Source organism: Capricornis sumatraensis, chromosome 5 (assembly GCF_032405125.1).
Source record: "Capricornis sumatraensis isolate serow.1 chromosome 5, serow.2, whole genome shotgun sequence".
Classification (NCBI taxonomy): domain Eukaryota; kingdom Metazoa; phylum Chordata; class Mammalia; order Artiodactyla; family Bovidae; genus Capricornis; species Capricornis sumatraensis.
Genome location: NC_091073.1, coordinates 95,639,514 through 95,662,729, shown reverse-complemented (window position 1 = coordinate 95,662,729; position 23,216 = coordinate 95,639,514). Strand labels below are relative to the sequence as shown.

Sequence of the window (23,216 nt, the reverse complement as noted above, 5' to 3'; positions counted from 1 at the left end):
CAAAAAGCTATTTGTAAGCTCTGCGTCTCCCAAACTTTTCTTAGGGATGAGAAAATCCTACCCCTATCCAGTGAATATATTCTTTCTCTTCATTTGTAAAAGTAAAGAAATATGTTTGGTTAAGGCAGTATTACTACATTATGTTAAATTCAGTTTTACATAAGGCAGGGATATGTTTTTTTCTCATTTATATTATAACCATCCACAGTTTTATGTTTTATCAGTATATGATAAAACATTGTAAAATCTTATGTTTAAAAGTGATTGGAGGTCTTAAAATCATTTAGTTATTCTTTCTATGTCATCCCTTTTAAATAATCATACCATGACCATTTTGGTTTAAAAATCAATTTTTGCTTTTGTTATAGTCACACATAGTGCCCTTGGCAGGAATTAATCTGTGGTTAAGAAGGACAATAGCTCTACTATCCAGCTACTTATTTCAGAGATAACTTTTGAGGATCAAGTGAGCTAAATGGATGAAAAGAAGGATGGAAAAGAAGAGAGAGAAGGAAAGAAGGGAGGAAAGAAAAGAGAGAATGGGGAAGAAGGAAAGAGGACAAGAAAAGAAAAGGTAGGTTTATCCACTCCTTTTCTAGGGGTGTTATCTATTAAGAAGATGTAAAAATTAGGGTTGCAAAAGAGTCAGACACGACTGAGCACGCAAAATTATGAATGTTGCTTTAAAAACGGTCACATTGGAATTTAGAAGAAGGCAAGGAAGAGAAAAAATAGAACTTGCTATAGAAGTCAGTAAACACCTTGTATTTCTTGATTTCCTTTTTAAAGACTCAAGATTGCCTTTTATCCTAACAGCTGCTGCTTTGAAGGAAAAAAAAATCCACCCACTCCTCAAGTCTCTATTTGTAATTTCTTAGCTCCCTGGAGGCCTGGTGAATTGTGTGGCATTTTTTCCCAGAGAAAGATTGCCCAGCTGAGTATGACTGTGGCTTGCAGCCTGGGTAAACTTGAACTATCACAAGGCTTTCCCAGTAATACACCTCTGTAAGTTCTCTCAGTGGCTCCAAGGCCCTGTATTGTCATCTTTCACACACGGTGACTGTCACAGACTACAATGGTGTAATTTCATGGGAACGAACTGAAGGCTTGACAAAATCATTTACAACATTCTTTATGGTTCTTTTTAGTACCTTACCTGAACTATGCCTCCCAAGTTACCAGTACTTGATTGCAGAAGAATTCCTATGTGCTTAAAACCATTCATACTGATGAATACTTTATTGAATAAACATTTCAACTTTGACCACTTAATAAAGTTTAGAAAATAAAATCCATATTTATTTTATATTAAAAGAATTACTTTCAAATTCTGCCTCTATATGGCAAGGACTCAATAAGTTAAAAATGAGTAATGCCTACTGTGACTATTTATTGACTGTGTGCCAAGAATTAGGCAAAAGCTCAAATATATTATCTCATTTATTGATTTCTTCATCACAGTAACTTTGTAAAGTACATATCACTCACGTTATGGGTAAAAAAAAAAAGATCTGAGGTTCACAGAGGTTAAATAACTTTCCTAAAACCTTCTACCTTTTAAGTGGCTCATCTAGGAATTGGACTCGTATCTGTTTGACTCCAAAAGCCAGGTTTTATATTTTCTCACAGCATACAATATTGATTATACATTAATTTTGAGATAGAAAAAAGTAAGATGACCCTAGAGGGTTAAACATTTTCCTTAAAGAAGTAGGGAGTGAGATCATTTGGTTGCAAAGTGCAGCTGATGTGAAATTGACTTAAGGCCACCTCCATGAGAAATGTCTTGAGCATCTATAAAAAGTTAATTACTATGTGAGAGCCCAAAGCAAAGTTGGTGGCACAAATGTCTAATGGTATAGTCACCAGAATCCTGTAGCTCTCAGCCTATTCTGGACAAAGAAGAGGTAGAAATCATGTACTAAAGAGCTGGTTTTAGTGACAAACAATTGTAAAGACTGGAAATGAAAAGCAAATGGAGAATCCAAAGTTAACCAACAAAGACCTACTGTCTAGCACAGGCAACTCTGCTTAATGTTATATGGCAGCCTGGATGGGAGGGGAGTTTGGGCAAGAATGGATACATGTATATGTATGGCTGAGTCTCCTCTCTATTCACTTGAAACTGTCACAACGTTGTTAATCAAGTATACTCTAATACAAAATAAAAAGTTTAAAAACAAAACAAAAAATAAACTAGCATCTGGTTATATCTAACTCTGACTCTCACTGCCCGCGATGCCCTTGCAAAGTAGTCAATGTAAACTCTACCCTGACCAGCAAAGAAACTCTTTAGCACAGGGGCAGAGCTAATCAATGCAAATTCTTCTACCTGACTCCTGCCAGAGTGTGGAATTTCTGAACGAAATTCCCAAACCTCTGTGAATCAAATCTTTTCTCCTGTTCCAGAGCCTGATTCTGAAATAGTCAGATATAAACACACATGATCCCTGGAAAATGCACTTTTTTACCCTCCCGATATGGAGCAGGCTTTAGCCTTTCTGTCCAGAAAAATGGGAAAATAGAAATAACTTATTGAAATTCTGCAAGGCATCACTGTTCAAATTAAGGGGTCCATTCAGTTATGGACTTGTGAAAGAGTTATCTCTAGATGTGAGAAAATAGTTTTTAGATAATCATAAATTGTTGTTCTCAGCATGCTGCTGCTGTTTACTCTCTCAGTTGTGTCTGACTGTTTGCAACCCCATGGACTGTAGCCTGCCAGGATCCTCTGTCCACGGGATTCTCCAGGCAGAAATACTGCAGTGGGTTGCCATTTCCTTCTCCAGTTCTCAGCATGATTTCTAAGTAAATAGATATTTGCATAAAATTATTCAGATTTTAACAAAAAGAACTGGTGACTTACGGTCTATTATTATTTTGATTAAATACTCTTGTGAATTTTATTTTTTACATACATGTAAATGGGTAATCTGTAATATGGGGTAACGTATTTTCAGATATTCATTATCACTGTCTTTGAAGTGGAAATAAAAGCTATCTTGAAACATATGTAGAGAAAATTTGCATGTAGAGAAAGCAGGGTTATTGACCTGCTTTATTTTTCTTAATTGTCTCTTTTTGGGAAAAGCTGTCCACAGCTGTGGGTCTCAGACAAGTGTGACCTGCTCTCCCAGCCTAAAGGAGGACAATGGTGTTGTGTCTACTGAACTCTGTTACCCCTGCCACTCATGTCCCAGGATGGCCCACACTCATGGTGCATGCAGGTTCTGCAGGCTCCTGCTTATCCATAACCTCAGCCTCCCAAGCCTGGACTTGCCAGTTAGTCACACTGATTTTTTTCCATTTCCAGTCCCTAGAATTATTTGCCTCCAGAATCAGCTCTGTTGTTCATGCCTTCAGCTTCTTCCCTGTCCAGAACAGGCTGAAAGCTAAAGGATTCTTGGGACTACATTACTGTGCACTTGTGCCAACAACTTTCACTGGAGCTCTCACCATGATTATTAACTTTATGGACGCCAAAACGTATTTCTCATGGAAGTGTCCTTACGTCTTTTTCATAATCGGCTGCACTTCCCAAGTGAATGATCTCAGTCTCTACTTTCTTAAGGAAAATGTTTAGACTCTCTAGGGTCTTGTGCAGTTACTTTCCTCCACCTCATAAAAATTTTAAAGAAACTCTTATCTTCTTCCTGCTCCCTTGACATGTTTATTGCTGCTCTTCACTGATGGAAGAGGAGCCCTCTGGCCAAGGTTTTGAGAATAACCTCTGCTCTCATGTTCATGATCCTTCCTCTCCTCTCTCATGCTTTCCTTTCTCAATTGTTTCCCTTTCTTTATTCTCTCCCTATTCGCTGATACTTTATTTTCTGCACACAGTTCAGTTCAGTTCAGTTGCTCAGTAGGGTCCGACTCTTTGTGACCCCATGGACTGCAGTATGCCAGGCCTCCCTGTCCATCACCAAACCCCAGAGTTTATTCAAAGTCATGTCCATTGAGTCAGTGATGCCATTCAACCTCTCATCCTCTGTCGTCCCCTTCTCCTCCTGCCTTCAATCTTTCCTAGCATTGGGGTCTTTTCCAATGAGTCAGTTCTTTGTATCAGGTGGCCAAAGTATTAAGAGTTTCAGGTTCATTATCAGTCCTTCCAGTGAACACCCAGGACTGATCTCCTTTAGGATGGACTAGTTGGATCTCCTTGCAGTCCAAAGGACTCTCAAGAGTCTTCCCCAACACCACAGTTCAAAAACATCAACTCTTCAGCACTCAGCTTTCTTTATAGTCCAACTCTCACATCCATACATGACCACTGGAAAACAATAGCCATGACTAGACAGACCTTTGATGGCAAATTAATGTCTCTGCTTCTTAATATGCTGTCTAGGTTGGTCATAACTCTCCTTCCAATGAGTAAGCATCTTTTAATTTCATGGCTGCAGTCACCATCTGCAGTGATTTTGGAGCCCCCAAAAATAAGTCTGTCACTGTTTCCACTGTTTCCCCATCTATCTCCCATGGAGTGATGTGACCAGATGCCATGATCTTCATTTTCTGAATGTTGAGCTTTAAGCCAACATTTTCACTCTCCTCTTTCACTTTCATCAAGAGGCTCTTTAGTTCTTCTTCACTTTCTGCCATAAGGGTGGTGTCATCTGCATATCTAAGATTAATGATATTTCTCCCGGCAATCTTGATTCCAGCTTGTGCTTCATCCAGCCCAGGGTTTCTCATGATGTACTCTGCATAAAAGTTACATAAACAGGGTTGCAACATTAGCCTTGATGTCCTCCTTTTCCTATTTGGAACCAGTCTGTTGTTCCACATCCAGTATTAACAGTTGTTTTCTGACCTGTATACAGATTTCTCAAGAGGCAGGTCAGGTGGTCTGGTATTCCCATCTCTTTCAGAATTTTCCACAGTTTATTGTGATCTACACAGTCAAAGGCTTTGCCTCACTGCTACTGCTGCTGCTAAGTTGCTTCAGTCATGTCCGACTCTGTGCGACCCCATAGATGGCAGCCCTCCAGGCTCCCCCGTCCGTGGGATTCTCCAGGCAAGAATACCGGAGTGGGTTGCCATTTCCTTCTCCATAGTCTCACAGATGTTCTCAAATATTCTGTCTATACATGAGAATAGTTGTTGTTTAGTCACTAAGTCGTGTCCAATTATTTTGTGACCCCATGGACTGTAGCCCACCAGGCTCCCCTGTGCATGGGATTTCTCAGGCAAAAATACTTGGTGGGTTGTCTTTTCCTTCTCCAGGGGATCTTCCCAACTCAGGAATCGAATCGAGGTCTCCTGCATTGGCAGGTGGATTTTTTACTACTGAGCCACCTGAGAAGCTATGTGAAAGTAGTGCATGCTAAGTCACTTCAATCGTGTCTGACTCTTTGCGACCCTATGGACTGTAGCCTGCCAGGCTCCTTTGTCCATGGGATTCTCTAGGGAAGAATACTGAAGTGGGTTGCCATTTCCTCCTCCAGGGGATGTTCACGGCCTGGGGATGGAACTCGCATATCTTACATATACTGCATTAGTAGGTGGGTCTTTACCACTAGTGCCACCTAGGAAGTCATGTGAGAGTAGAGTGATCCTTTAAAACACCCTCAGGGAGGATGAAGTTTCTTGGCTCTTGAAACTTCATAGGCATAGATGGTCTAGAAAATGCCTTAGAAGCTTTGGACAGAGGAGAATGGGTGACTAGAGGGAGCTGAGAACTCACGTGCCAGAAGGGCATATCAGTTCAGCTCAGTTCATTTCAGTCGCTCAGTCGTGTGCGACTCTTTGCGATCCCATGAGTCGCAGCACGCCGGGCCTCCCTGTCCATCCCATCTCCCAGAGTTCACTCAGACTCACGTCCATTGAGTCCGTGATGCCATCCAGCCATCTCATCCTCAGCCGTCCCCTCTTGTCCTTCCCACAATCCCTCCCAGCATCAGAATCTTTTCCAATGAGACAACTCTTCGCATGAGGTGGCCAAAGTACTGGAGTTTCAGCTTTCGCATCATTCTTTCCAAAGAAATCCCAGGGCTGATCTCCTTCATAATGGACTGGTTGGATCTCCTTTCAGGCCAAGGGACTCTCAAGAGTCTTCTCCAACACCACAGTTCGAAAGCATCAATTCTTTGGCATATAGGAAGGGGTTATTGCTCTAGTGGGAAGGACACATCATGAAGTCATACTTTCTAGCAGCGCTCACTTTGGGGCTCCTGGAAAATGACATAAACAGATGCTGCAGGGGAGTTAAAAGTATTATAGAAAAACAGTAACTATTATAAGCCTAACTGATCTCTTTCTAAATTTCAGTGCATTTCTGTAGAGAAATAACTTAGCTGTCAAATACACTTCTCTGGCTAACTGCTTTACAACTCCAGATAGTTATGGAAAATGCTGCTGCCAACATGATTTTTAAATTAGGTCAATTAGACTGAAAAGTCAGGAGTCTAAGACTCCTGGAAAGAAAAAATATTGTTTTGAAAAAGAAATCAGGCTAGCCTTTTATATAGGAAAAATAGATACATTTATTAAATTCCAATGACTCAATTAAAATGTTTCCTTAGCCTTCCATAAGTGGATACTGTCATTATTGAATTACTTTTGCCAGTCTCTGAGTTCCATAAGGTCAGGGGCTACACCTTTAATGTTATGAAACACTAATCCTAGAGCACGCTGTGCTGTGCTGTGCTTAGTCACTCAGTCATGTCCAACTCTTTGTGACCCCATGGACTGTAGCCCACCAGGCTCCTCTGTCCATGGAGATTCTCCAGGCAAGAATACTGGAGTGGATTGCCATGCCCTCTTCCAGGGAATCTTTCCAACCCATGGATCGAACCCAGGTTTCCCACATTGCAGGTGGATTCTTTACCAGCCAAACTATCAGGGATGCCCCAGACTAGAGCACAGAAGATTCTAAATAAATGGTTGATGAAGGAAAGAAAGGCCACTAAGATGTTATATTCACTGGAACTCCACTTCTCCTGATATACACAGCTGATGGTAGTCACAGTTGGGGTCTAATGCAAAGCCCATGTGCCACTAGAATACTCTTCTTGTTTCCATTTTGCTTATAATTCTGACTTCTCTTCTAAATTCTAAAAGTGAACATAAGGACTTTAACTTTTATTTATTTATTTTTAGTGTCTAATATATAATAATCACCATAGCTTACCAATAGGAGTGACAGTTGAAAGTTAATCCACCTTTACTGCTCTGGTGAGACATTCTCAGTTCTTGTCTATAATGTAATGGTAGTAATGTTTTGGGAAGATTTATAGAGTAATTGCATAGAAATGGAGTGTTATGAAGAAAGACTGCTGGTAATAGGACTGCAAGGTGGTGACGAGATAACAAGGACTAAGGTGTTAATGAGTGATTTATCTAGTTTTTCAGTTAATATGGCAGATACTGGGTATGGATGAAGCATAGTGAATAACAAGTCTTTGGAAATAAGGATGTGAAGAAAATGCACTTAATAACACTTTACAATCAGACAGAGTGGTTTATACCCTCTCTGTCAGTTAGTATTCATGTTCACTGTTTTCTTTAGTGCGGAGATTGAAAAAGACAAAAGATTTTGTATCCTGAGAGAATGTTGACCTACTGTGATGATCAGTTTTATGTGTTAACTTTACTGGGTCACACAAGGAGGCCTGATATTTAACCAAACATTATTCTTGGTATTTCTATTTTCAGACTTACCTTTAAACTGATAGATTGGGTAAAGCAGATTGCCTTCCCTAGAGTGGATGACCCATATCTAATCAGTTGAAGACCTCACCTTCCCATGAGTAAGAGAAGATTCCTCCTGCCTGACGGCCTGTGAACTGGGACTTTGGCTTTTACTTGCCTTCAGGCATGAGCTGAAATATTGTCTCTTCCTGTGGCGCAGAGGTTAAAGCATCTGCCTGCAATGTGGGAGACCTGGGTTCGATCCCTGGGTCGGGAAGATCCCCTGGAGAAGGAAATGGCAACCCACTCCAGTATTCTTGCCTGGAGAATCCCATGGCTGGAGGAGCTTGATGGGCTACAGTCCATGGGTCGCAAAGAGTCAGACATGACTGAGCGACTTCACTTTCTGTGTCTTAAGCCTGACAGTCTTTGAACTGGAACTACACCATTGGCTGTCCTGGGTCTCAAGCTTGCTGACTTGGGACTTGTTGACCTCCATAATTGTTGGCTCATAATTGCATGAGCCAATTCAAATCCTTATAAATCTCTTTCAATATATATTATATATTGAAATATATGTATATTGAAATTTATAAGTTGAAATACATATATATAGAAATATATATATGTGTGTATATATAGGCTCTATTTTCATCCACCACCACAATGATGTTGATGATCAAATGTGTATATGGGATGGGCAAATCTACATACCAACAAGGAGATTGGCATCGTAAGGAACGTCACATCTAGGGATGTTGTGACCGTATTTATAAAGAGAAAGTTGGCTTCTCCAGGCAGTTATTAGAGCAAGCTGAGAAGACAGGAGGTTACTATCTCAGGTATGAAGAAAACACACAGTAAAAGGCTTGTAAATGACTACAGTGCCCAATTTAATCTTTTGTTGAGGGTAGGTAGGCAGGAGAGGTCTAGATCTTACTGGGCCTGAGGAGGTGTTCATGAATTTCAGGGAAAATATAGAGGCCATGGTAGTAAGGTTAATAGATGGGTCTTTGATAATAGCCAATATAAGACATAGGTGCTTGAATGTGCTGTGCTCAGAGAGTATTTTCCTGACTCCTGTAGTAAAAAAAAAAAAAAAAATTGAGCTGGTTCAGATGAGAGTCTCCAGATGGAAAGCTGTTCTTGTATAGACTATTATTTACAACCTCTCCTTGATATGGACCCTTGGATGTCCAGTTAGCATCTCAAATCAAGTTGTGCAAATAAATTCTTGATGCCTCAAACACACATTCTATCCCAAGTGTTCCCATTTCAGTGAATTGTACCACATCTATCTCTGGATTCAGCTAAAAACTGAGGTTTCACCTTTAATTCTACCTCTCCCTCCCGACTGCTGCTGCTAGTACTATCATCACCACTGCTACTGAAACAGCCCCATGACTTGTCTTCCTGCTTTCTTCATCTATATGGCATCCAGAGTAAGTTCTTAAAACTAGATGTGCCTGATTGAAACTCTGATTTGGCTTTCCAATGTACTTGGACAAAAACCTGAACTTGATATCACTGGCATAGATCTGATCTATCTCCTACTGTATCTCATCCTTCCCATTTCCACCTGTTTGCTCCAGACCCAAACACTTTTCTGTTCGCTGAACCTGTCAAGCCCTTTTTCAGCCTCACTACCCTTTGTACTTGCTGTTCTCTCCGCCGAGAATTCTCTTTTCCTGATTTGTCACCTGTCTTTTATTCTTCAGGTCTTTATCACTTACTGTTCTTCAACAGACAAGAGAAACCACACTATTTAGAGCCAGAGGGAATTTAACATGATAAATGAGTGCTTATACTTTTTTTTGGAAAGACTTGGTAAGAGCTCCAGGTTGAACCTTCAAGAGTGACTTGAAGAACCAAAGAACACTATTCAGAGTCGGTCCATCAGCACTGCCTTATCAGGAAGTGGGGGAGTCAGGAAACCATGGTCCCAGCTGCTGGCTTCAGGGAGTACCAGTGTCGCTGTGAGCAGGGCATGAGAAATGGGCTTGCCAAAACAAACCAGGGGATAGAGTCAACCTACTTACTTTTTAAAATTATGTTTATTTATTTACTTATGGCTGTGCTGGGTTTTTGTTGCTATGCACAGGTTTTCTCTAGTTGCAGAGAAAGTGAGCTACTGCCTAGTTGCAGTGTTTGGGTTTCTCATTGTGGTGAGTTCTCTTGTTGTAGAGCACAGACTCTAGGCACTTGGGCATCAGAAGTTGTGGTACAGGGGCTTAGCTGCTCAGCCGCATGTGGGATCTTCCCAGCCCAGGGACTGAACCAGTGTCCCCTGCATTTCAAGGTGGATTCTTAACCACTGAACCACCAGGGAAGCCCCAACCTACATCTAATGCTCACTGTCCTCTGACAGACTCATTTCTTAGGTTGCCTCAGAGGGGCCCAGATGTCTCTACCCTGGCATACTTTGTTACTCTGTCTGCTTCTGTCAGTTAAGTGGACTATGAAGGCATTTTATACTTCTGGTGGCATTTCCAAGACTGAGTAGATGCATTTCTCATAAAACCTGATAGTTTGAACTCAATTCAAGATCTTGTAATAATAAAACTCAAAAGCAAGATTATAGTCTAAGGTTTTCCAGTATCATTTGAAACAGGCTACTCAACAGTCCCTGGGAGAGTTTGCTAGAAATGCAGATTAAATAAAAATTTAAAAATTTAAAAAACTTCCTTCCTGGAAATATTGATTTCTTTGGTGGAGTGCAAGAATCCATTCCTTATCAAAACCACCAGTGCCTCTGGTACATGGTTAGATTGGAGAACCAGAAGACTAGAAGTATCTTGAGGTCCCTTCCAGATTTGGCATGAGAATTGCTAAGTACCTATTACATTTATAATCAGTGGTATTAACAAAGATAAGTGCTATAAATGGGCCCACAGTGTGAACTGACAGGCTGCTCTGCTCCTACAGGTCTGAGTTGCATGTGGTTGCAATTCAAGACACCCCAACCCAACACTCTGGGCCTGCAGCTGGGAGCAACTGTGACTAAACTGATTCCTAAAATAGCTGACTCATTTCATTGCTTCCTGTTTCTCATATTGCACTTTAAAACGTTTGCAAGGAAGAGCCTAGGAAACTGCCCAGTGTTTTGCAAGTGCTTGATAATTACTAGTTATAGATACAGGTTTATTAAAAGAAGGAAAGGAGGGAGGGAAGAGAGGGAAAGAGGGATGGAGAGAGAGAGGAATCAAGTAGTGGGATAATGTGGGAAATATCAAACAGAAGCAAATTTACTGTCCTTAGGTCATGATGCAGTTTTGAGTTAAGACCATAAGTGCTTAAAATCTCTGGAGAAAAAGGAGCCATTGTTCTCTCCATTGTTTTATGACTGGTCAAAAAATTAAATTTTGTTGGGCTGCTTTTTCGGCATCTGAGAGCTTACATATCTGCATTTTTTTTCTTTTGGCCGAATGCAACTTAAATATAAATAGACATTTTTATTTTGTCAAATGATAGGAGAATGTCCTTGGGCAGTGTTCACTCAAATGAGCCTGGAGTTCTAGAGGCCCCATTACCAGCCTTATCAAATTACGTAATTTATTCCTCTCAACTTTTTAAACTCTAAAATGCAGATTATGATAACTTTTTAATTATAGGGTTATGAAGAGAATTAAATGAGCTAGCGAGTGAGAACTTGCTATGAAATTCTTAAGAGTGAGATTTATGTAAAAGAATACATGGCATTCTTGCAGAAATAGGTTTTCTTAAAAATCAATCATTAATTGCTAGAAAGTAGAGGAATGAGGTATTCAATTCTGTTACAATCTTCAGCTTTATTTTCTGTGAATTCTTGCATTTCTGATTTCCTTAAAGTCCTATATGATTTCTTTCAGACACTCTACATGAAACAGCATTTTAGGTTCATTAGTAATCGTGAAATTGTGGAATTACAGGTTTTCTCTCTACTCTATACCAGCCTCCTACATATTACACCAATATGTAAGGTCAAGTGGGTGAATAAAAGGACCCTATGAACTAAAATCCCATGGAAGGAAGAGCCTGGAAGGCTGCGGTCCATGGGGTCGCTAAGAGTCAGGCATGACTGAGCGACTTCACTTTCACTTTTCACTTTCATGCACTGGAGAAGGAAATGGCAACCCACTCCAGTGTTCTTGCCTGGAGAATCCCAGGGACAGTGAAGCCTAGTGGGCCGCCGTCTATGGGGTCACACAGAGTTGGACACGACTGAAGCGACTTAGCAGCAGCAGCATCATGAACTACCTGAATAGTGTGTGGTTGGTTCCAATGTTTTTCTGTTTCATTGTGGACCCAACACCAGTTCAGTTAATGTCCTCTATCCCCTTGTGCAGCGATGCTTAATGACCCTGAACAGATGTCACAGTGCCTGGAAAAAAATAGCAGATTTTCAATAGACCCTGATCTTATGTGTCTGAGAAATACTTTTCATCACTCTCCTTTGAGCCAGTATTTATCATTGTCCCCCAAAATATGCATTGCAGCTAGAAAGACACAACCAGCTCAGGCAAGCAAGCCCCCACTGAGCTTAGGGCACTTCTGGGGCACTCTGACTCTTTATCTGGAGCCTAAAAGTGATTGTTTGATACACATGGAAGGGAGAACCTTGTTAGACACTGAAAATGCCACCCTGGAGTCTGAAAAAATCTTCCAGCTGCTTCAGGGGTGAAAAAACACAAAGATGCAGAAACATAAAAGTAAAATTCAAAATATTAAAGACAAATGAAAGGAAATAGAAAAGGAAGAAGGTGATAATGTATGAATTGGTTTTCTATTTAAAAATCTTAACAAAGTTACAGGGGGTGTGTTTTGTCCATTGAAATCCAGAGTCCTTGGGCATCTAATGAAAATATCATGAATTTTCCAAGTGCTTTCCATTTTAAATTTTTGAAAGCAAGGGGATTTACATTTGACATCAATCCAGCGGATACAAAACAACATAACAGAGCCCTTATAAGTTTATTTTTATTGAATTAAATCCTCATAAAAGCAAAAGTTAAAATTGAGGGACAGTATGGAAAATGGTTTTGCCCTGAGTTTTGATAGCATTGTTGAATTTTAAAATCTGCCGTCACTTGGGTCACTCTACCATTAGTCTTTCCTTCTGAAGTCCTTTGATGACAGTTGTGTTTTACAGATGAACCCATTAATTCACTGGAACTTAAGTGATTAGCTCTACTTGGCAGTCAGGTGCACGGTTAAGATAAGATAAAAGTCCCTCAGGTTTAGGTGATTGCTAAACCTTGAGGAGAGTTACCAGACATTCAGAAATCATCTGCTGGCTTCTTTCACCACATTCAAGAGAAAGTTTATTTCCTTTAGAGAAAAAGTCCCTCTGAAAATTTTCAGGATCAAGTTGCTGGAAATATTTGCTTTTCTTCTCAGAAGCTATGATTACAATTTAGGAAGAATTCCTCAAAGTAAATATAAACATATTCCAGTATGTGCAATATATGTGTAATTAATAAGTTGGTAAATATTTATTTGACATGCTAAAATTCCTGGTACCATGGTAGGCTCCACTGGGGGTCACAAAGATATATTGTTCAGTCACTCAGTCATGTCCAACTCTTTGTGACCCCATGGACTGCAGCAGGCCAGGCTTCCCTGTCCTTCACCATCTCCTGGAGTTTGCTCAAACTCATGTCTGTTGAGTCAGTAATGCCATCCAACCATCTCATCCTCTGTCGTCCCCTTCTGCTTTCAATCTTTCCCAGCAAGAGGGTCTTTTCTAATGAGTCAGCTCTTCGCATCAGGTAGGCAAAGTATTGGAGCTTCAGCTTCAGCATCAGTCCTTCCAATATGGATTTAAGAAATCAGGACATCTTGGTGTGAATTGACTGCTTTGATCTCCTTGCTGTCCAAAGGACTCTATATATACAAAGATGTGTAGCTCATGGAATCTGCCCACACTGATCAGTTAATTCATTCCTTCATTATTTAATCTATTAGTTTATGGTAGCCAATACCTAATAAATTAATAAAAAAAAAAAAGAGCTGATCAGGTAAGGTTGAATGTTGTAGGAAGCATCAGCTGGATAAAGTGTTATTGGGCAGATAAGTCTGAATCATTCCAGGTATAGAAAAACAATATATGACACTTTTCCTTCCCAAACAGATCCCAGAGATAGAAAAGCATTACTATGTATATATTTATGTTTATTGAGTAACATATACCCTGATATGCCTGGAGTACTTGGTGACATGGATGCAACTGAAAAATAATATTAATATAATGTAAATATTGATAAAATACTATAAAAAGCACTCCTTTTGTTAATTTTTTTATGCAGATTTATGTTCTTTTGTTTAGTTTTCCTTCAATGGAAGAAAATAGAAAAAATTTTATTATATTTCCATCTTCATAACATACTCCTCTAAATAAAATTATGACGAAGAGCAAGCCATTACATATACTTTAAAAATTTTCTCTTCCATTTACTGTAGGAAAAAAAGAAACTCTATAGATTAATTGTGAGAGTTTCACCAGAGTATTACTTAATTAAAGATGACCAGAGAAGCTCCAGCCTTGGAGATCCCCTTAACTGGACAGCCTGGATACTTAGCATGTTTCATAAGTAGTTTCACAACCCATTCCATTAGTACCCTCCTCTGGAACTTAGCTCCCACAGTAGTAGTGCACCAAGGAACAACTTGCTTCTCCAAATAACAAACATTTACTGCGTTTGCTTGCATTATTTCTCACCTTTTTGAGCAGATATTTTATTACTAAAATAAAAGAACTGTTTTATGTGGAAATTGCTCTAAGGTGCAGACTGTGGTGAACTTGAGGATCCAGCCATGGCAGCCTTGGGTATAATTTCCACGTGAAGATTGAAGAGTGTTTTTGAAACGATGTGAGCAGCAGTTACACACCACTTCTGTTATTTGCATCATACAGTGTTTTTAATGCTTCTTTTTTCTTCTCTTGTTGAAGCTTCACATTAGTAACTGCTGATGGATGCTCAAAGGAAATGGGGATTACGGGAGATAAAGACGGCATACTAATTCCTTTAAATTTAAGGATGGGGAAAATGCAGAAAGTTGTGAGGAAATGTTATAAACATTTCAAAAGATAAAAGAAATGATCTGCAGAGGGATGGTGTGCTGATGTGTTATCCAGACAATTAAAGCTCTTTCCTACACCGTTTGTTCCTAAGTGGAAACTCGCTCAGTTCTGAAGACCTTTACTGACAGCTACATCAGCCCCCAGCTTCCCCTCCTTCCTCCAGCCCCATCTCTCCCTGCGCTTCTCTGCCTTCCTGCTCCCAAAGCCGTCCCTCCATCATCAGCCCTCTTTAACCTCAAACAACCGACATGTTCAAGTTTCTTCTCTCCTAAAAGAACAGTAAAAAAATGTTAGAACACCTCCATTTGTGTTAAACAGCACAAGTGGGAGGAATTTTTTCTTTGCTAAATTGCTATAATCACCCTCTATTCTTTGTTTCAGTATGTCCCCTTACCCGTCTCCAGTTGCATGGCTGCAGCCAGAAAAATTGTTCTTAAATGTACATCTGATCATTCCATTGATGATGTAAAATCCTTTAGTGCCTCCCCATAGCCTAGGATAGAATCCAGAATTCCTAGCGAGCCAGAAACCTTAATCATATGGCCCTATTAAACCCTCCTTTTCCATCTCCTGCCACTTACCAGTTAAGACCTTTGCTGGAATACTTGTGGGACCATAAGTGAGCTATTTCCTCACAGCTTTAAGCATTCTTAAGGGCTTCCCGTGTAGTTCAGTTAGTAAAGAACCTGCCTGCAATGTTGGTTTGATTCCTGGGTCGGAAAGATCCCCTGAAGAAGGAAATGGCAACCCACTCCCGTATTCTGGCTTGCAAAATCCCATGAACAGAGGAGCCTGGCAGGCTACAGTCCACGGGTCACAAGAGTCGGACATGACTTGGCGCTAGCTGTTTCTTAAGCCTTCTAATGTGTGATTCATCTGCCTGAAATTCTCTTCCTTTAAAAATTCAGTTTGTAGGCCCCCTTCTCCAGGAAGTCTCCCAGCCGTTTACAGTCTAAGCTGGGCAACTGCTCCCTATCATGTAGCACTTTGGTCTCATAGCTCTTATACTACGTCCTACTCATCTGCTCGCCATGCCATGATCTTGGGGACAGGGACTATATCTTTTAATGCATTACTTCTAGTGCATGATAAGAGTTCTCGGCACAAAGTAGGTACATATGTGCGTGCTCACACTCTTTGTGACCCTGTAGGATTTTCCAGATGAGAATTGAAGTGAGTTGCCATTTCCTTCTCCAGGGGATCTTCTTAACCCAGGAACTGAGCCCACATCTCCTGTGTTTCCTGCATTGCAGGCGGATTCTTTGCCATTGAGCCACTAGGGAAGCTCCATATCATTAGTTACTCTGTCGTGCCTGACCCTTGGCAAACCCATGGACTGTAGCTCGCCAGGCTCCTCTGTCCATGGTATTCTCCAGGCAAGAATACTGGAGTGGATATTGAATCCCTTCTTCAGGGGATCTTCCCAACCCAGGAATTGAACTTGGGTCTCCCACATTGCAGGCAGATTCTTTACCATCTGAGCCACCAAAAGAGCCCCACAATGTAGATATTTTCCCAATAATAGAAGGTATCAGTCTGGCTATCATTTTTCTTATTTTATTTATAATAAAACAAGATTTTCTTTAGAACTATTTTCATATATTACTAAATGTACTGGGATGGATAAGGATGTGTCTTATCTGCCTAGGAATTTTTTTTTTTTTTTTTAGATTTATTTATTTAGTTTTAGCTGTGCTGGGACTTCATTGCTACCTGCAGACTTTCTCTAGCTGCAGAGAGCGTGGAACTGGCAGGGGGCGCGGGGGAGGCTACTCTTTGTTGCCCTTCATGGGCGTCTCTTTGCAGTGGTTTCTCTTGTGGAGATAGCAGCTCTAGGCAAGTGAGCTTTAGTAGTTGTGGCTGGCAGGCTTAGTTGCCATGCACCATGTGGGATCTTCTCAGAGCAGGTATCAAACCTGTGTCCCCTTCGTTAGTAGGATGATTCTTAACCCCTGGACCACTGGGAAGCCTGAATTTGTTATTCTTGAATACAGACTCCTCAATCCCTCTCCTCCCTAGCCTACAGTATAAATTCCTGGAAAATTTACCCAATCCAATCTGGACAGTCCTAGTAGGAATAGAGTTCCTTAAAAATCACGACTGTTTCTGGGTGGGAAGAGGGGTCACTGCCCTGCAGACACCAGACTAACCAGCACCACGGGTGCAGCTGTTCGGCTGCATCTGTGATGTTGGAGGGTCTATTTCTACACTCAGTGCTCAGAATGGTGAGCAGTACGATTGGTTTGTACCCAGACATTGAAAAACAAACAAATGAACATCATGACTTTTTCATAGAAGATCCATGAAGCAAGACCAGGGGTGCAGACAAAAGCTAGAGTTCAGTCTCAGAATCACACAAATTCTGTTTCTCGTTTTAAAGCTTAGACCACTAGATACATGACATTGTCAATGCAAGAGACAATTGCTGGCCAGATGAAATGCCTTTGGCTTTGGAGCTAGACAGAAATTGCTGGACTTCTAGTCCAGGCAAGGAATCTAGAGTGGCAAACATATCTCAAGGGTCCAACTGACCCTGATTATTGTAATTTAATAGCAAATGTATGGCAGCATCATTGAATCTAATTAAGTTTGCCTAAGCAGAACCTGGATGAGACATAGAGATCTAAAAATAAGACAGTATATTTCAACACTCAAGAGCGTTCTTGATCACTTTAAGGCATGCTAAGAATTTTCCATAGATATGACAGTTATGAGGCAATTAATGGAATACTTTGCAAATCAGTTGCAAAAAAGGAGGAAAAAATGAGAAAGAAACAGCTAAAGTAAAAAATGAAAGTGCTATAAATGTAGATAATAGCTTCCATTAAAAGTGTCTTCCAACATTGGAAAGTTTAATCACAGTTACACTCAAATCATTGGTTACACTCTATTTCACAGCTATCCAGCTTGGGGAAATCAATGCACCATTAAACACGATAAGCTCAATGTTTTTTATAATATCTGGTCAATGGTGGAAAATTTTGTTAGCTAATTTCATTAACAAATTTCAGTTTAATTTTAACAATAACAATTAAAAAGCAAGTTCTATTTTTTTTAATCTGTAGGCAACTTTAAAAATAAGATTAGACTGGCTTATGCAGAAGTAGATCCTGGAATATACTAGAACTGAATTTCTGGGAAAAAAAATTGGTATCACAAATGAGTAGGGATATAAATGCATTTTTCCTATTTGCAAAGACTCGTTTAACGTTTACCTCAAATAATAAACCTTTATTGATTATGCAAAGCCTTTGTGTAGATCACAACAAACTGTGGAAAATTCTGAAAGAGATGGGAATACCAGACCACTTGACCTGCCTCTTGAGAAATCTGTATGCAGTTCAGGAAGTAACAGTTAGAACTGGACATGGAACAACAGACTGGTTCCAAATAGGAAAAGGAGTATATCAAGGTTGTATATTGTCACCGTACTTATTTAACTTATATGCAGAGTACATCATGAGAAACACTGGGCTGGATGAAGCACATGCTGGAATCAAGATTGCTGGGAGAAATATCAATAATAACCTCAGATACGCAGATGACTCCACCCTGCAAAGAGTCGCAAAGAGGTCGCAAAGAGTCGGACATGACTGAGCGACTGAACTGAACCAGTATAATATCTGTGAGATCAGATCATGATCTTATGTGTAGTTCAGTTCAGGTCAGTTCAGTCGCTCAGTCGTGTCCAACTCTTTGCGACCCCATGAATTGCAGCACGCCAGGCCTCCCTGTCCATCACCAACTCCCAGAATTCACTCAAACTCACGTCCATCGAGTCAATGATGACATCCAGCTATCTCATCCTCGGTTGTCCCCTTCTCCTCCTGCCCCCAATCCCTCCCAGCATCAAAGTCTTTTCCAGTGAGTCAACTCTTCGCATGAGGTGGCCAAAGTACTGTAGCTTCAGCTTTAGCATCATTCCTTCCAAAGAACACCCAGGACTGATCTCCTTCAGAATGGACTGGTTGGATCTCCTTGCAGTCTAAGGAACTCTCAAGGGTTTTCTCCAACACCACAGTTCAAAAGCATCAATTCTTTGGTGCTCAGCCTTCTTCACAGTCTAATTCTCACATCCATACATGACCACTGGAAAAACCATAGCCTTGACTAGATGGACCTTTGTTGACAAAGTAATGTCTCTGCTTTTGAATATGCTATCTAGGTTGGTCATAACTTTTCTTCCAAGGAGTAAGTGTCTTAATTTCACAGCTGCAGTCACCATCAGTGATTTTGGAGCCCCCCAAAATAAAGTCTGACACTGTTTCTACTGTTTCCCCATCTATTTCCATGAAGTGATGAGACCAGATGCCATGATCTTAGTTTTCTGAATGTTGAGCTTTAAGCCAACTTTTTCACTCTCCTCTTTCACTTTCAGCAAGAGGCTTTTTAGTTGCTCTTCACATTCTTCCATAAGGGTGGTGTCATCTGCATATCTGAGGTTATTGATATTTCTCCCGGCAATCTTGATTCCAGCTTGTGCTTCTTCCAGTCCAGTGTTTCTCATGATGTACTCTGCATATAAGTTAAAGCCAACCGTACATCAATTATGTTAAAATGTAGACAGTACATATCTCAGATGATAAAGAATATTCCTGAAATATAGGAGACCCAGGTTCCATCCCTGGGTTGGGAAGATCCCCTTGGAGAAGGGACTGTCTACGCACTCCAGTACTCTTGCCTGGAGAAGTCCATGGACAGAGGTGCCTGGCCAGCTACAGTCCATGGGGTCACGAAGATTCAGACACAACTGAGCAACTAACAACCTACAGAAGGGGAGAAATTTTTCTAAACTCAAAGAAACTGAGGGGAAAAAAAAATCACATAGGTAAATAAAAGTAGATTTAACTAAATACAAAGTTTAGACACTATGAACAAAGTTAAGAAAAAATAGCTGAGAGAAATATATGCTTCAAATATAAAAGAAAACATTAATATATTGAATATTGTAATGGTTATACACATTCCAACAACCTCCCTCAAAATCCTAAAATATCAATCAACAAAGAAGATATTCAAACAATTCATAAAAGTAACTACACTTGGCTATAAAAATGATTAAGATTTAGAAGTGATTGATTAAACATAATTTGAGACATTATTTTTCACCTATTGACTTATAAAATAGATTTAGGAAAAATATTTTGGGTTGACGATAGGGCAAAAAAATGAAAGTACTCTTGTATATAGTTGGCAAAAGATTAAATAGGTTATAAGGTAAAGAAAATTTTCTGGAAAATAACTTCCCAGTTATGCTCTTTTTACCCTTTGATTCAGGAATACTTCTTCCAAGAATTTTACTCTAACAAGTAATCTGAAATGAAAAGTATTTGTGCATGAAGATTTTTATTAAAGCTTTTAATGTAATAAAAATTATGCAAATGACAATAATATGAAGTCTAATGGAATGGCATATAATATAGGCATTAATATTACAATAGTTTAATTAGATATGGCACCTTTAGGGTAGGTGTCATATCTAATTACTTTAGTAAAGTTTGAGGCAATTATTAACTTATTTGCTTCTCCAGCCAACTCTTCTAGGTTGAGGGTTTGTGTAGTGGAGCAAGGGAAGAGGAATAGCCTTCTTTGCGATAATTTAATGAGGGTGTTAAATAAACCAATCATTAGACTGTGAGAAGAATCCACCCATGAAGTATGACCTACGAATTTTCTGATCTTGCATCTGTTTGACAAGATTGCTTTTTGGAAAGTGACTATTTTACTTCTGCAGGATTTGACATTTTTAGGAATATACTCCTGAAAGAATAATGCAGATAAAGTAGCCTTAACTAAATTAGAAGTTGGTAAGGAACTCTTCCATGGTAGGGAAGAGAAAAATTGCAGCTTTGTTGTTGTTAGGACAATGTAGAATCCTATATTCTGCAGTTAGGAGAAGCAATGAGTGTAGTCTTTGAGATTCTGAAATATTCTCAGTTTATTGCTCAGGGCCACAGTATTTTTTCATTATGTGCTGCTCAAAGAGTTCACTCTTTCTCAGGATGGCATATTGAACACACCTTCCAAGTGGGGAGTGGTGCTTTGTTCTGAAGACAGACAGCTCCCTTCTCAACATCTTTAACACATGTCATCAAGTGTTGACAGCAAGGACATAGAGAGTGGTCTTAGCAGTCACTGTCCTGGGTGGTTGACAACCAGAGGTCTTTGGGACTCGACAGTGAGGCATTTCATCACCATTCTCTTTACCTCTTCTTCTACAAGTCTGTATATCTACCATTATTAAAGAGTTTGACACAAACACAGCAGAGCTTCAAAGATTGTAATGTGAAAATTAAAATGCTGGTTCTCAGGGATGTCTTCGGACTTTAGAAATACAGATGTTGTTTGTTAACCCTCTCATTCCTCTGTCAAGGTCTTTCTCCCAGGGAAAGTCTGGCTCGATCTTGTGAATAGGCAACATGGTCTTTTCCGTCCCCACCTCTCGCTTCAGCTCTCCTCTCCTCCCAGCCTGTTTCTCCCACCCTCGCATTACCAGGGTCCTTGTCTTCTCCCTCTCACTCCACAACTGCCCTGGAGAAGAAGTTTCTCACACTCCTTTGCACTCAGATCCAAATGTTATTTCATTTACAGTGAGATTTTCATCACACTTGGTTCTATTTACATTTACCCCAATGGTCTGAGTAGTCCGCAGGATTAAATTCTGACTGAGTTGAGTTCCTTGGGCTTTCTGGGAAGTCCTGTGGTGGTTGGGGCTCTTCCTATTCAGCTAATGCTAGTCATGAACAAGGGCACATGATAAAATTGATTGGTTCCACACTTACTCTCCTGCTCCCAAGCTCCCCTTCTCCCTTTCTGTGCCCCATTCTCATCCCTCCAGGCAGAGGCTTAATCTCAGTGGGACCATGTGAGGTCTCATTTCTCCAATACTGTCCATAACTGAAGTTTCGGTTCTTCTGGCCAGACCTACTAACAATAGTAATAAATTCAGGAACAACTCCAACATGGAAATTTGCCCTGGCTTTGACTGCTTTATTTATACAATTAGAATTTATCTTTGAGGTTTTCCCTTGTGGCTTAGACCATAATGAAAGCTCCTGCAATAAGAGAGACCTGGGTTCAGATCCTGAGTCAGGAAGATACCCTGGAGAAGGGAATGGCTACCCACTCCAGTATTCTTGCCTAAATAATTCCATGGACAGAAGAGCCTGGCTGGCTACAGTCCATGGGGTCGCAAAGAGTCAGACATAACTGAGTGATTAACACTTTTCTGCCCAGCTTGTTTATAATCTACTTTATAGAGGACCTTCCACTTCACAGTTCCCTATCTATGTCATTTTAAACAGAGGAAAACAGACTCCCCCTAATGTTTTTCAATCTAGCAATGGCTGTAGATACATATATCCTCTCAGAGTTCTGTCACATAGCAAGAGATTTACCCCTGATAATTCAGAGACTTCTGCTTATTTATTTGGTATACATGTAAGTTGTATGTATATACACAAACACAAAGAAAGAAGTACTGTATTATGATCATAAGTGAAAATACAACCTACAGTAGTTAGTGGGATAACATTTGCAGATGTCAATATACTTCTGGCCAGTCCCTCCCTTTTTGTAAATATCCTTTCCAGCCACACACCCCCATTACACCCTCCACACACTCAATTGTCACTCTCTATTTCAATACCTTGTGAGTGATTTTTTTTGAGGCCAGAACCATGACTTATCATTCTGTTGGGAAATTGCGGCTATTTAGTTTTAATTATTCTGCTCATAAGTAAACTTTCTGCTATTAGCCATATAAAATAGACCGCATGCTAAGTATATTAAATGTGTTTTCTTGCTCCATTATCATGATAAATCATTACTGTAGCTGGCATAGTTCCTATTTTACAGATAAGAATAACAAAGCCAAGGGTGATTGTTACCTGTCTCGGTCACTATTTTGCAACAGGTCACAGGGAGAATTCTGTAGAACCACATGGTCAAGGACCAGGCTTTATTGGAGAATCTCACAAGCTGATGTCAGTGAGAGGAACACATTGCTGAAGACTCAGCATCCCAGAGAGGTGGCTAAGGACCAGCTTCCTGCTGGATATGCAGTGGGCTAATGTTCTAGTGGAAGAACATTGCTCTTTCCTAATGGGGTCATGAGATGAGTCTCTTGTCAAGACAGTGAAATAGACTTTTTGGATGACAAGCAGTCTGCATTTAGTTGTCAGCAATGGAGGAAGCCAGCTGCTCAGAATCTGGGCATCTCAGAACCTGGGCATCTCAGAACTCAGGGAACTATGTACTCCCTTTCCAAGGAGGGGGAGAGCACTGTAACCCTACCCCTTGGGAAAAGTGAGGGCTCCAACTCTACCTTCTTTATTGTTTACTGATTGAAAGAGCATTTATGATTACTTTTTGAAAATTCTGCTTCACACCCCAGTCACACAGTTTGTAAGTGTGTGAGTATTTGAGGAATGTAGAATATAAACCCAGATCTCTGACTCCAAGTTAATGACCACCCATTGCTTATAGTATTCATCAACCATCTGCATTATTTTCTGTCCACAACTTT

At 40.2% G+C, this 23,216-nt stretch overlaps 1 protein-coding gene and 1 non-coding gene across 3 annotated transcripts in view; both read left to right on the top strand.

Annotated features, from left to right (window-relative positions):
• Window positions 1–23,216, top strand: part of GRM8 (glutamate metabotropic receptor 8) — an 860,517-nt gene that overhangs the window by 579,375 nt on the left and 257,926 nt on the right. The window lies entirely within an intron of this gene.
• Window positions 16,834–16,947, top strand: LOC138080492 (small nucleolar RNA SNORA17). Its single transcript, XR_011144956.1, has one exon. It is a non-coding gene; the product is annotated as a small nucleolar RNA SNORA17 (small nucleolar RNA).